General features: G+C 48.3%; 1 protein-coding gene across 12 annotated transcripts in view; it reads right to left on the bottom strand.

Annotated features, from left to right (window-relative positions):
• Window positions 1–13,228, bottom strand: part of DLGAP2 (DLG associated protein 2) — a 691,732-nt gene that overhangs the window by 376,483 nt on the left and 302,021 nt on the right. The gene's annotated exons all lie outside the window — the stretch shown is intronic.

Here is a 13,228-nt window from a genome sequence, read left to right as displayed (position 1 = left end):
ACCACACTGCCCGGAGAAGGGGGAAACTCATTACATCACAGCCACACTTGGACTGGCAATGAAGGGGAAAGGAGCAGGAGATGCCCCATTCAAGCCATTTTGAGCATGGGGTCATAGAGAGGACTGTGAAGAGTGGCACACTGCCTGCTCACAGCCCAGTAGCCGCAGCCCGTTCTGGAAAACATGGTGGGCGGCTGCCAAAACCTTTGAAGGTGTTTTAACTGTGTGGGAAGCAGTCACGTGATCACCAAACCCAGGTACCAAAGCCCCTGCTGTGCACTAACCTGGTTTATTTTATTAAGACCCAGGTTTATTTTCAGGGTTTACCGGTTTTGGCAATCCTGGGTTTGGGAGCCTTGCCTCCTGTCTACACAGCCAGCTAACCCAGGTTAGTGGCAGCCTAACCTGGGTTAGTGTCATTGTGTGTCAAGGCTCATTATCTTTGAAATACATTGCGAATAAATCATCATTTTATACTGCTGTTTCTCCCTGTTCTGGCAGTCCCCATCCCTTCTACACACCTGTCAAAACTTCTTTATCTACACCACTAACTAAAATTCATGGTCATCGTTGGGATGGTTTGGACAATGCTGTCCACTGGCCCTGTCCAACATGCAATTGCAATTGAGAGCATGCAAGACCTGCCCTCCCTACCCAGCATGCCATTCTGCTCTGTAAGATTAGAGTTGGAAAGGTGAGGTTAGGTAGCTCAGAAAGTTTCTTGTAAAGAAATAGATCTTCTTTAGAATCTCCAAGAAGTAAACAGAGGGAAGCTCTTCACATGATCTGTGTGAAGAGCTTCGGGTGGGTCTGAGGGAAGAGTGGGTTTTCTCGACCCACCCTGCAGATGGTCTCTTACTTTACCCTAGGCAGGCAGATTGCCCGCCCAGATGAGCGGTGGCTCTCCTGCGGGGCCTAAGGGGCTTTGGGGATTGGGAGCAGGTAAGGGCCGCGTGGCTCCCAGCGGTTCTCATTAGCAGCAAAAACCGGCTGGGCTTCCCTATCCCAGTTTTCGCTGCTCATGAGAATAGCTTCAAGTTGTTTGATGAAGGCATTCTTCTGCAGTTCTGGGAAACACAGTTTTATTGCAGAAGGCACTCCATAACAAAACCATTATTTTGTTTTGCTTCATCACCTCAGGGGATGGGGACACTCTCGGAAGAGCACCTACATGCTTGCATGCAGAAGGTCCTAGCTTCCCTTCCTGGCATCTCCAAGATAAAGCTGAGAGAGACTTCTCCAGTAATCATGGAGAAGTTGCTGCCAATCAGTGTAGACAATACTGAGCTAGGTGGACCCATGGTCTGATTCAGTATAAGGCAGCTTCCTATGTCCCTATGTCCCTGTGACTGATCACCTGTGAAAATGTGCAGAATCACAGCAGCCTTACAATCCAGTGCACTACTTCTGTGAATGGGTACCTCCACATGGGGCCTGTATACATAGCCACAGATGTATGCACTGTGGCCGTTTGAAAAAGAGCTGCTGCAGATGTATCGAGCCCATGCACATAGGTCCCATGCAGAGATGAAATCAGCATCTCGGTGCAAGTGCCACCGGGCTGCAAGCTCATGAGCAATTCCACAGGCTCCCATAGAGGATCACATCAAGGCCATCAAGCAGCCAAAGCAAATCTAAGAGTTAGATCATGTTAGAATGAAATAATTCAAATACACAGAAAGCACAAATTACCCTACACTACATAAAGTACCCACCAGAACTATTTTAAAAATGCAAGTATTCCAGGAAGTTCCAATCGTGAAGAAAGATCAGTTATAAAAATGTAAAGGTTTGTTTGGAAATCATTTATCAATTGTCACCTAACTACCAACATGCAGCAGGCAGCTACTTCAGTTTAGTAAACCTTCCAAGTGCTTTAATTCCTGTCCTACTTCTGCATGAATACTACTTGGAACACAACTGTGGAGAGGCTTTACCATGTGGCTGCAGGTGCCAAGCAGTCACTACAGCTGCCTCAGGGACTTGCACTGGGCCATTCATGAGCAGTCACTTTCTGGTTTCTTCCCAGGTGGCACTTCCGCTTGGGACTAGTAGGAATGTATTCGGCAGTTGGTATCCAAGCCCCAAACTAGGCTGTTGACATGACTGCTTATCTGAAAATATTATCCAGAAATACTTCCAGCTGTTTCAGGGTGCTTTGGTGTAGGATAAACCTTGGCAAATTTCATGGGAGGGACTATTTAATTTTTGAGCCATTTTCAGAGTTGAAGCTGGCTCACTTGGATGATGGTGGAAGCAACGCTGTGCAATCTTTGGTACAGAAAACACTGTGGTTGACTAACGAAGTGCCAGTGCTTAGTGAGAAGCCCTGGAGCTGCAACCACTGTCTCCAGATACCACTATGGGGGCAGGGATGACATTTTCCAGTCTCCCCTGCCCACAGAAGTGCTGCATGTGACCCACAAGTTGCTCCATGAGGGTCACGCAGCCATCAAGGACTTACATCTGGGTTGCATGAAGCACTTCTAGGAACAGGGGACATTGGCAAATATCTCCAGTGCAAACAGTAGAGCTGTGTTAGTCTGCAGTACAGCAGTAGCAACACTTCTGAAATGCTGGTGCTTCATTAATCTGCACGTTGGCACCCAGAGCCACTGCGTCTTCTCTGCAAAAGGAATATTAAAACTAAATTACAGACCTGTTTCTAATCTTCCATGGTTGGGCATGGTGACTGAGTGTGTGGTGGCCTCTCAACACCAGGCAGTTTTGGATGATGCAGATTATCTAGACTCATTTCAAACTGGCTTCCGTGTGAGCTGTGGGGTGGAGACTGCCTTGGTTGGCCTGATGGATGATCTCCAGCCGGCTATCGACAGAGGGAGTGTGACTCCGCTGATCCTTTTAGATCTCTTTGAGGCTTTCGATACCATCGACCATGTTATCCTTCTGGACTGCCTGAGGGAGGTGAGATTGGATGGCACTGTTTTACAGTGGTTCTGCTCCTAACTCTCTGGTTGATTCCAGATGGTGTCACTTGGAGACTGTTGTTCTTCAAAGTGAGAACGAAAGTGTGGAGTTCCACAAGGCTCTATACTGTCACCAAAGCTTTTTAACATCTACATGAAACTGCTGGGAGAGATCATTAGGACGTTTGGTGCAGGGTGTTATCAATAAGCACCCAGATCTATTTCTCCATGACAACCTTATCAGGAAATGGAATATATTTCCTAAATGCCTGCCTGGCGGCAGTAATGGGCTGGATGAGGATAACAAAGTGAAGTTGAATCCAAATAAGACGGAGGTACTGACTGTGGGGGGTCGGGACCCGAGAGATGGTTTAGATCTGCCTGTTCTGGATGGGTTTACTCTCCCCCTGAAAGATCAGGTACGTAGCTTGGGAGTGCTCCTGGACCCTGAGCTCTCCCTGGTTTCTTAGGTTGAGGCAGTGGCCAGGAGTACATTTTTATCAGCTTCAGCTGATATGTCCATTTCTAGAGGTAAATGAGCTTAAAACAGTGGTACATATGCTGGTAACCTCCAGGCTTGACTGCTGTAATGCATTTCATGTGGGGCTGCCTTTGTACATAGTCCAGAAACTACAATTGGTACAGAATGTGGCAGCCAAATTGCTTTCTGGGACAACACAAAGAGACCATATAACGCTGGTGTTAAAAGAACTGCACTTGCTGCCAATACGTTTCTAGGTGAAATACAAAGTGCTGGTTATTTCCTATAAAGCCCTTAATGGCTTGGATTCAGGCTATTTAAGAGAGCACTTCCTTTGTCATAAATCCTGCTGCCTGTTATGACCTTCTGGAGAGGTCCGGTTACAGTTGCCATCAACTCATTGGGCTTTCTCTGTGGCTGTCCCAGGGCTTTAGAATATGGCCCCTGCTGAAATAAGAACATCTCCTTCTCTGTTTGTTTTCAGGAAGACCCCCAAGACTCTCCTGTTCTTGCAAGCTTTTAATTAGAATTAATTTTAATAATTCATTTTAATAACTGTTTTATACTATTGTTTTTATTGTGTCTCATGTATTTTAATCTGTGCTGACTTTTAAATATTATTTTAAATTTTGTACACCGCCTAGAGATGTGTATATCAGGCAGTATAAAAATATGATGATAATAAGAGCTGGTTTTGTGGTAGTAAGCATGACTTGTCCCCTTAAGCTAAGCAGGGTCTTCCCTGGTTGCATATGAAAGGGAGACTAGAAGTGTGAGCACTGTAAGATATTCCCCTCAAGGGATGGAGCCGCTCTGGGAAGAGCAGAAGGTTTCAAGTTCCCTCCCTGGCTTCTCCAAGATAGGGCTGAGAGACATTCCTGCCTGCAAACTTGGAGAAGCCGCTGCCAGTCTGTGAAGACAATACTGAGCTAGATGGACCAATGGTCTGACTCAGTATATGGCAGCTTCCTATGTTCCTATGTACCTCTACCACCACTCCTACTGGTAGGTTGCCCCAAACCCTGAAATCTTGTTGAAAATGGAGTGATTTACACAAAATTGATGCCCTCCCCACATTTTCATTGCTGTGAAAAGGGGGAGGGGTGTGTGGCCTAGCACTAGTTGATACACTATTAAACCCACTGGCTTCTCTCCATTAATCTTCATAGGGATGGTCTGAACGATTACTTCTGAGCTGCACTGCCTACCAAACACACATCCTGTTCCCCTTCCTATTCCATGTACCCCTTCTTCTAATGGTGCATGGAAGGGTGGTTCATCCAAACTGGTCTCCTCACACATGATCTAAATACTAGTATTTTGTATGAGGGCTGCAGTTTATACAGAAAGCCCCCCCTCCCCCCTCCCCGACAAAAGGGTGCTAAGGAAGAATGTGCATTGGGAGAAGGAGTACGACAGTCCTATGCATGCCCCTAATGCTATCCCATGCATAGCAGCTCTTGTGACAGTTTGGAGAGAAGCCAGATAGCCACAGGGATGGGGGAAGAAAACAGTCATGTCAGCCAGTGGAGTCACGCCTGCTGGTGGAGCCGCACCAGTGGGAGCCATGCTGGTGGGAGGAGATGGCCAGCCAGCAAAGCCACGCCAGTGGGAGAAGGAGACTGGCGGGTGAAGCCATGCCGGCAGGAGGAGGAGGCCAGTGGGTGGAGCCGCACTGCTGGGAGGAGTCGAGGAGGCGGGCGGCCGACTGGAGGAGGTGGGTCGGCCGGGCAGAGGCAGCTGGCGGGCAGGTGGAAAGTTAAGCTCCAGCAGCAGTGGCGAGCGGGAGAAAATGTCATGAGCTCACTCGACGGAAGATACTGGCCAGAAATATATGACACAATAGCCAGCAGCTTGTTTCAGTTTTACTGCTAAATAGTCAAGTTTAACAGTCTCGCCAGGAATACAGTAGTGAGAAGCTCAAATTCCAAAGTCAAAATCTACAACAGAAGCTCAAAGAAGATTTGACGTGTTGTTTCCAGCAGTTTGTTCAAGGCACAGGCTGCCCAATTTATAGTCAGCAGCCACATGCACTTAATCAACACTCCACCCCCGCCAGCTGCCATAGATTCAGTCAGGCTCCTGCTGTCTTCTCGCCAGTCGACTCCTCCTCCGTAATTCCCTCACCTGCTGCTGGCGTTTCCCCCATCTGCATCCTCGAGGAGATAGTGGCCATTCAAACTCTGGCTCAGATCCTGACCCTTCTCTCCAAAGATCACCCAGCCTTGCTGGCCCCTCCTGCACCAAACACTTGCACTGGCCTGTCTTAATTACCTCCCCATTCATATCACCGGCCTGCTCCTCCTCTGGCACCTCCTCACTTTCTAGTAAGTTGCCTGCTCCCCACTCCTCTCCAATGTCCTCAAGTGGAGGCATGACAGAAAACTGCTGGGCCAAACTAGAGACTCAGATGCTCTGAGCCCGGCCCAGCTAGTGTGTGTGTGTGTGTGTGTGTATAATTCTGTAAGGTGTACCCATGGCTAATCCCGTGTATGGCAGCTTTCGCGAGAGTTTGTTAGCAGAAGCACCTGATTGGGCATTGGGGATTCCATTAGCAGATAGCAGGGAGGAGCCTGTGAGAGCAGAAGCACCATGGTGATTGGGCAGTGGCATATGCAGATAGGGAGGAGGAGCCTGTGATAGTTAAGGTCAGTTGGAATGCAACTGTTACTGGTCGGAAGATGTTCTTGATTGCAGAGGAGAGGAATCTCTATATATAAAAAGATAGCGGGCAGGGGTCTGCGAAGAAAGGAGTCATGAGGGAGGAAAGAGCCCCTTCAGGAGAAGGAGGCTGCCGTTGTCTGAAATAGATGAGGAAAGAAGATGAACAAGATCTGTTAACTCAGGAAGGGAAGGAGGGAGGGAGAAGGAGGGGGAGAGAGAGAGAGAGAGAGGAGGGGAAGTAAGACAGAGGGGAAGAGCGAGTGGAGGAGAGAAAAAGAGGGAAAAAGAAGGGAGGGAAAGAGAGAAAGAAGGAAGGGCAAGGGACGGGTCTGGGCCTGTCAGCAGCCTGAGGGGAACGAGCAGCCATGGCAGTGGCAGCAGCGAGAAAGGGCCCGGTCAACCTCTGCTGCTGCTCCTCCTGTGGGGAAGTGTAGGAGCGGGGCTCGAGTGAGAGTGGGGAGGTCTCTGGGGATAGGGAGCTGCATCTTAGCCAATAGGTGCCAGCAACTCTGCAGCCATGACCAAAAGTGGTGAGGGGGGTGGAAGAAAGGGATGGAGGAGTGACCAAGAGGGGTGAAGGGGATAGAAGCAACCGGATGGAGGATGAGGAGCAGGAGTGTGGCTCAGGTGAGGGTGGAGAGATATCTGAGGTGAGGGGGGGCTGTGGCAGGGGAGTGTGAGGGGAGCAATCAAGTACTAGTGCACAGATGCTCTGTGCGGGTTAAGCTAGTTATTATTATTATGTAAATGAGCTTTATATCAGCTTTACCTTGAAAGCCTGAAATCAGTGACATGACTATTTTAAGTCTGACTATGTTGCTACTAAGGTGTCTGCTTCCATAACATCTGTTTAAGATGCAGCAGAACAGAGATGTGGGATGGAGTCATTATGCAAAGAGCAATGGGCCTAGCAGTGGCAAGACAGCAGAAGAGCACACGAGGAGAAGGATTTAACTTAATCACAGCACTAGGGAAGAAGTATAAATCTTCCAAGAACAAGATTTTTTAGGGAAATGTTTCTGTGTTAGTAATTCAAAATATGGCATTGTTTCCTTTGAGTCAGCACTGTCTCAGCATGATTTCAGAAGCCTGCCTGCTGTTGGAGAGGGCCATCTTTCAGCTGAGAAGTACAACAGAGGAACTGATCATTCACAGTAATGAAAAGATATTGTGAAATTTCTTTTTGTGAGGAGCAATTTTAAAATAACCCTTCCACACTACAACTGTTTACACTCTGCAGAATGTCCCCCACCCCCCGCTTAAGGCATGCAAAACTTCCAGGGCACTCCATGCCAGTACTGACTCATTACCAGACATTTCCACACATTTGTCTGCCAGTTGCCACACTATTTCCTCAGCATGGATAAACTACTGAGTGGCAGTCCTGTCCACCAGAGTCTTATGCCCTAACATCACCAAGCTCTCTTCTAGGGTTACGGTCCCCCTCACCCACCGCCACATTATGTCAAGCCATCTTGACAGAATGTGGCCATCCCAACTCTCTTCAAGATTAAAAGCAAACAAGTTTACTCTCCTGGTGCCCTGGCAAGTTAGGGATGCAACAGGCTGTGTTGTAAGTCTGCAAGCTGGTTCGGAAAATACTTCATCTGACCAGCGCTCTGTGCATGATGAAGACTATGAGTGTCTTTTCCCCCTCCTAGCACACCTGGGCACTGTTTTCCTATTGCATGGGAGTGATTCATGCAAATTGCCCCCTGTTCCATGAGCAGGAGGGCAGTTTAGATGAACCCAACATTATTAAATATTTGGGTCCCAGACTAAACCAGGAAGAGAGAAGAATGTGTGTACTCTTGGGATGCAAATTTATTTATTTATTTATTAAAACTTTTATACCGCCCTTCCAAAAGGCTCAGGGCGGTTTACATAAAAACACCATTAAAATCAGTTAATAATTAAAACAAAAATTATAAAGCATAAAACAATGATTAACAATTAAAAACATCATAAAACAACAATTAAATAATCAGAACAATTTAAAAACAAGTTTTAAAAAGCTGAGAAAGCCTGGTTGAAGAGATGTGTTTTCAGGTGTTTTCTGAAAATTGCCAGAGATGGGGAGGATCGTATCTCAGCAGGGAGCGCATTCCACAATCTCGGGGCAGCAGCCGAGAAGGCCTGTCTCTGTGTAGCCACCAAACGAGTTGGTGGCAACTGGAGATGGACCTCCTCAAGTGATCTCAACAGCCGGTGGGGCTCATAGCGAAAAAGACGCTCTCTTAAATACCCAGGGCCTAAGCCATTTAGGGCTTTATAAGTTATAACTAGCACTTTGTATTTTGCCGGGAAACCTATTGGCAGCCAGTGTAACTCCATCAACAAAGGAGTAATGTGGTCTCTCCGAGATGGCCCAGAGACCAACCTGGCTGCTGCATTCTGAACCAACTGAAGTTTCCGGACTACATACAAAGGCAGCCCCACGTAGAGCGCATTACAGAAGTCCAGTCTGGAGGTTACCAACAAATGTACCACTGTTTTGAGGTCATTGATCTCAAGAAACCAGCGCAGCTGGCGTATCAGCCAGAGCTGATAGAAAGCACCCCTGGCCACCGCCTCAACCTGAGAAAACAAGGAGAGACGTTGATCCAGAAGTACTCCCAGACTGCGAACCTGTTCCTTTTGAGGATGTGTGACCCCGTCTAGAACAGGCAGATCAAAATCATCTCTAGAGTTCCGACCCCACACAATATGTACCTCTGTCTTATCTGGATTCAGCTTCAGTTTATTCTCCCTCATCCAGCCCATTACTGCTTCCAGGCAGGCATTTAGGGAGGATATGCCAACTCCTGAAGAAGTTGACATGGAGAAGTAGATCTGGGTGTCATCAGCATACTGGTAACACCCAGCTCCAAATCTCCCAATGATCTCTCCCAGCGGTTTCATGTAGATGTTAAAAAACATCGGAGAGAGTATGGAGCCTTGAGGAACACCATACTTAAGCTCAGATTTTGAAGAGCAACAATCTCCAATCAACACCATCTGGAATCTGTCCGAGAGGTGGAGCAGAACCACTGTAAAACAGTGCCTCCCACCCCCAACACCCTCAGATGTTCCAGAAGGATACTATGGATGATAGTATCGAAAGCCGTCGAGAGATCCAAGAGGACCAATAGAGTCACATTTCCTCTGTCCACTGCCAATTGGAGATCATCCATCAGGCCGACCAAGGCAGTCTCCACCCCATAGCCCGCCCGAAAACCAGTTTGAAATGAGTCTAGATAATCAGTTTCCTCCAAGATCACCTGGAGCTGAGAGGCCACCACACTCTCAATTACCTTGTCCAGCCATGGGAGATTGGAAACTGGCCTATAATTGCTCAATTCTGAGAGATCTAACACAGGCTTCTTTAAAAGAGGTCTAATAATTGTCTCCTTAAGACGAGGCATCCTGCCCTCCCTCAGGGAAGCATTTATGATTTCTACCAGGCCGCCTACAACAGCCTCCCTGCTAGATTGAACAAGCCATGTTGGACAAGGATCAAGAGGACAAGTGGTAGGCCTCACCGCTCCAAGCAGCTTGTCCACATCATCAGGAGTCACAAACTGAACTTGATCCAGTCCAATCATATAAGAGGAGTTGTCGGACACCTCCAGTTCGGACATCAAATTAATTGTGGAGTCTCCATCTAGGTCGGCCCGAATCCGAGAGATTTTGTCTGCGAAAAATTCATTAAACACACCACAGCGGGTAACTGATGCTTCCAAATTCTGGTTCAAGGGAGAGGGAGCAGATACTAGTCCCCTCACAACCCTGAACAACTCCACCGGACGTGAACTCACAGAGGCAATACGTGCACAAAAGAACCGCTTCTTTGCCGCACGTATCGCCTGAGCATAGATCTTTAAATGTGCTCCATGTCGTAATCTGTCGGATTCGAGTCGAGTCTTTCTCCACTTGCGCTCCAGTCGCCTACTTGCCGCTTGAGCCCACATAGATCTTCCGTATACCAAGGGGCCAATTTTGAAGCAGGTCGGAGGGGACGCTTAGGAGCAATCGTGTCTACTGCCCTGGTGAGCAAGTTGTTCCAGTTCTCAACCAGGGCATCAACAGGATCACCAGCAGAGCCAACATTAAATCCCTCCAAGGCTTCTTGGAATCCTACCGGATCCAGTAACCTCTTCGGGCAGACCATTCTAATAGGCCCCTCACCCCTGCGAAAGTGGAAAGCGGTTGTAAGTCCAACCTTAACCAGATGGTGGTCCGTCCATGACAATGTCCCCACCCACGGAACACAACCCTGATCAGAATAAAAGACCAAATCAAGCATGTGACCCGCAATATACGTCGATCCAGAGACCGCTTGGGATAGGCCCATAGTCGTCATGGCCGCTATGAACTCCTGAGCTGCCCCAGACAAATTGTTCCCAAAATGAACATTGAAGTCCCCCAGCACCAAAAGTCTGGGAGACTCCAACTCAAGTTCCGCGACCAAGTCCGTGAGCTCAGTAAGGGATTCCGTTGGGTAGGGGGTGATCGGTACACCAACAGAAGTCCCAATCTATCCCTTGTCCCTAAACTCAAGTACACACATTCGATATGATCCGATACCCTAACAGGGATCCTGGTAAGGGAGATGTTATCCTTATAGACCACAGCCACTCCACCTCCCCACCCACGTCCCCTCACCTGCTCCTCTACAGAATATCCTGGCGGGAGAAGCTGGGACCAAACTGGACCACTAGCCTCCGCCAACCAAGTCTCAGTAATACACATAAGGTCGGCCCCTTCATCTATGATCAAATCATGGATGAGTTCTGATTTATTTTTTCCTTATAGACCACAGCCACTCCACCTCCCCACCCACGTCCCCTCACCTGCTCCTCTACAGAATATCCTGGCGGGAGAAGCTGGGACCAAACTGGACCACTAGCCTCCGCCAACCAAGTTTCAGTAATACACATAAGGTCGGCCCCTTCATCTATGATCAAATCATGGATGAGTTCTGATTTATTTTGGACTGACCTGGCATTGCAGAGGAGCAAGGTAAGGTTATGTGGGATGTTGGCAGTGCTCCCCGGGGTCAAAGAGCTGACAGGACAGCCGGAAAGGGGGACAGCTATTAGATTTCTTACTGCCCTTCCCCTGGAACAGCCCGCTGTCCTGCCAGCGTTTTTTCTTTTATTCCCCACCACCACCGGAATAGCTGCCCCACCTTCAACGAAGGCACTCCCTGGCTCCCCATCTCCAGACAAACCCACACACATTACAACTTCAACCCAACCTCAGCACAACTTAAAACTGATTGAACAGAAGCCCCACTATTGAATGCCTCCCTCTATACAAATGTCCAGCCCTCGCCCTTGTTTCTCCCCCGAGGTGGCTCCCCCAAAGGGGAAACCACCTTTGATGTTGCCCCTTCGGTGGCAACTCCGCCGGTGGTGGGTCCTCTGCCACTGGCAGTCTTCCTATATAGGCTGAGCAGCAAGCTCAGCAGGTGGAACCAGGAAAAACCGCCCAGTCACCCTTACAGCCCCAGTCCTGTAAAGCCTCTCCGCAAGCAGTCCTGGAGAAGCCATTATCCCTGGATTCCATACTAGTTTGACTAGTAGGGCAAGGATTAGCAGTTAGAACCAATATTTTTCTCTTTTTATTTCTTGAATGACATTTCTATGTTCTTTGTGGTTTGTTAATAAATGCTCAGTTTGGATGATTAAACTGGAATGTTCTGATCTGGGGGGATTCTAACATCTTCACCCTTGGTCTTCCCATCCATAGAAAATGTTGGAGTTGCAGCTCCTGATAGCATCGACTCTGAGCACCAGCAACCCTATTGACAACTAGGGGCATTAGGAGTAGACAGAGCCAGTAAGGGCATTCCCTCTCTGGCCATGCTTTCTCTACTCTGATTCCTCTTTGTTAGACTGATAGTCTCAGGATTTATTCTCTCACCTGAGAGAGAGAGGCTTCCTTCTTCTTCCTTCCCTCTTCCTGTATGTAGCTAGCCATGAGGCATGTAGGTCTCAATCTATCTCCCTGGTGGATTTCCTAAATAAACTACTTTATTTGCAACTTTAACTCCATGTCTCCAAACAACAATAATTAGCAGTGCTCCCTTACCTGTGCATTTCCACTGAAGCTGGAGCAGATAAAGTAATGTTTCCCCCCCACTCCCTGAATTCTCCAACAGAAAAAATGTGTATTAACCCTGTAAGGGAGTTGGGTGGGCAGAGACTGAAAGCTAGTAGAGCTGTAGCGTACTTCAATTAGATATTTTCCTCATAATGCAAGGGAGTCCTGCTTCGTTTGTTTCTTTCTTTCACTTAGGGGGTGGTGGCAGCCAGTAGCGGCCAGTGAGGGCAGATCCGGGAGGGGGAGAGAGGTACCTTTAATGAGGTAGTAAGCAGATGCTTATCAATGTGTAAGCAGCACCGGCAAGCTGAGGCGCTCTGCCCGAAAACCTACATGGGAGGTGGGGGAATGCTCTGCTCGGTATCTGGCATGGCTGCAACGTGGCCCTGGTCTCTGTGCATGTTCAGAGGCTCCACACATGGACAGAGGCTAGGGCTATACCGTGACCCCGCCGGTTGCCGGGCGGAGCGCCGCCCCAGCCCCCAGGATTGCAGGCGGAGCGCTGCAGCTTGCAAATGCTGCTTACATGATGGTAAACACCTGCTTATTACCTCCTTAAAGGTGCCTCCCACCACCACCACCACCCCCAGCGCTGCCCTCATGTAATGAGTCAGTACTGGCCACTCCTGGGTGGCAGCTATTGTTTTGTGGGTGTTTTAGAGCAGATTCAGTCTCATATATAAAGCTCGAGCAAAACGCCAACCATCTAGTTGGCTTGCCTAGGGATTTCCTAGGATGCCAGGGTGAGCTAAGGGCCACCAAGGACCCTAGGGACAGCACACCCTTCAGGGGACATGATCCTACACTGAACTAGCTTTTAAGAGCATGGCCAATGACATTTGACATCCTAAGTTTACTAATGATCATAAAAATAAAAAAAACACCTACCAATCGCTATTATCAGGGCTGTTTTACACATGACTAGGCCATGGGACTCTATCTGGGTGGGGGAAGTGGCCGTGGGGATGTATGACCCTTGCTTCCCCCATGAATCTCACCACTGTTGCCTTCAGTGAAGATAGAAAGGAACCATTTTATGAGAGTGTGGGATTTCCTGACACTGTGCTAT

The sequence above is a fragment of the Hemicordylus capensis genome, chromosome 1 (assembly GCF_027244095.1).
Source record: "Hemicordylus capensis ecotype Gifberg chromosome 1, rHemCap1.1.pri, whole genome shotgun sequence".
Taxonomy (NCBI): domain Eukaryota; kingdom Metazoa; phylum Chordata; class Lepidosauria; order Squamata; family Cordylidae; genus Hemicordylus; species Hemicordylus capensis.
This window is presented reverse-complemented; position numbering and strand designations above follow the sequence as displayed.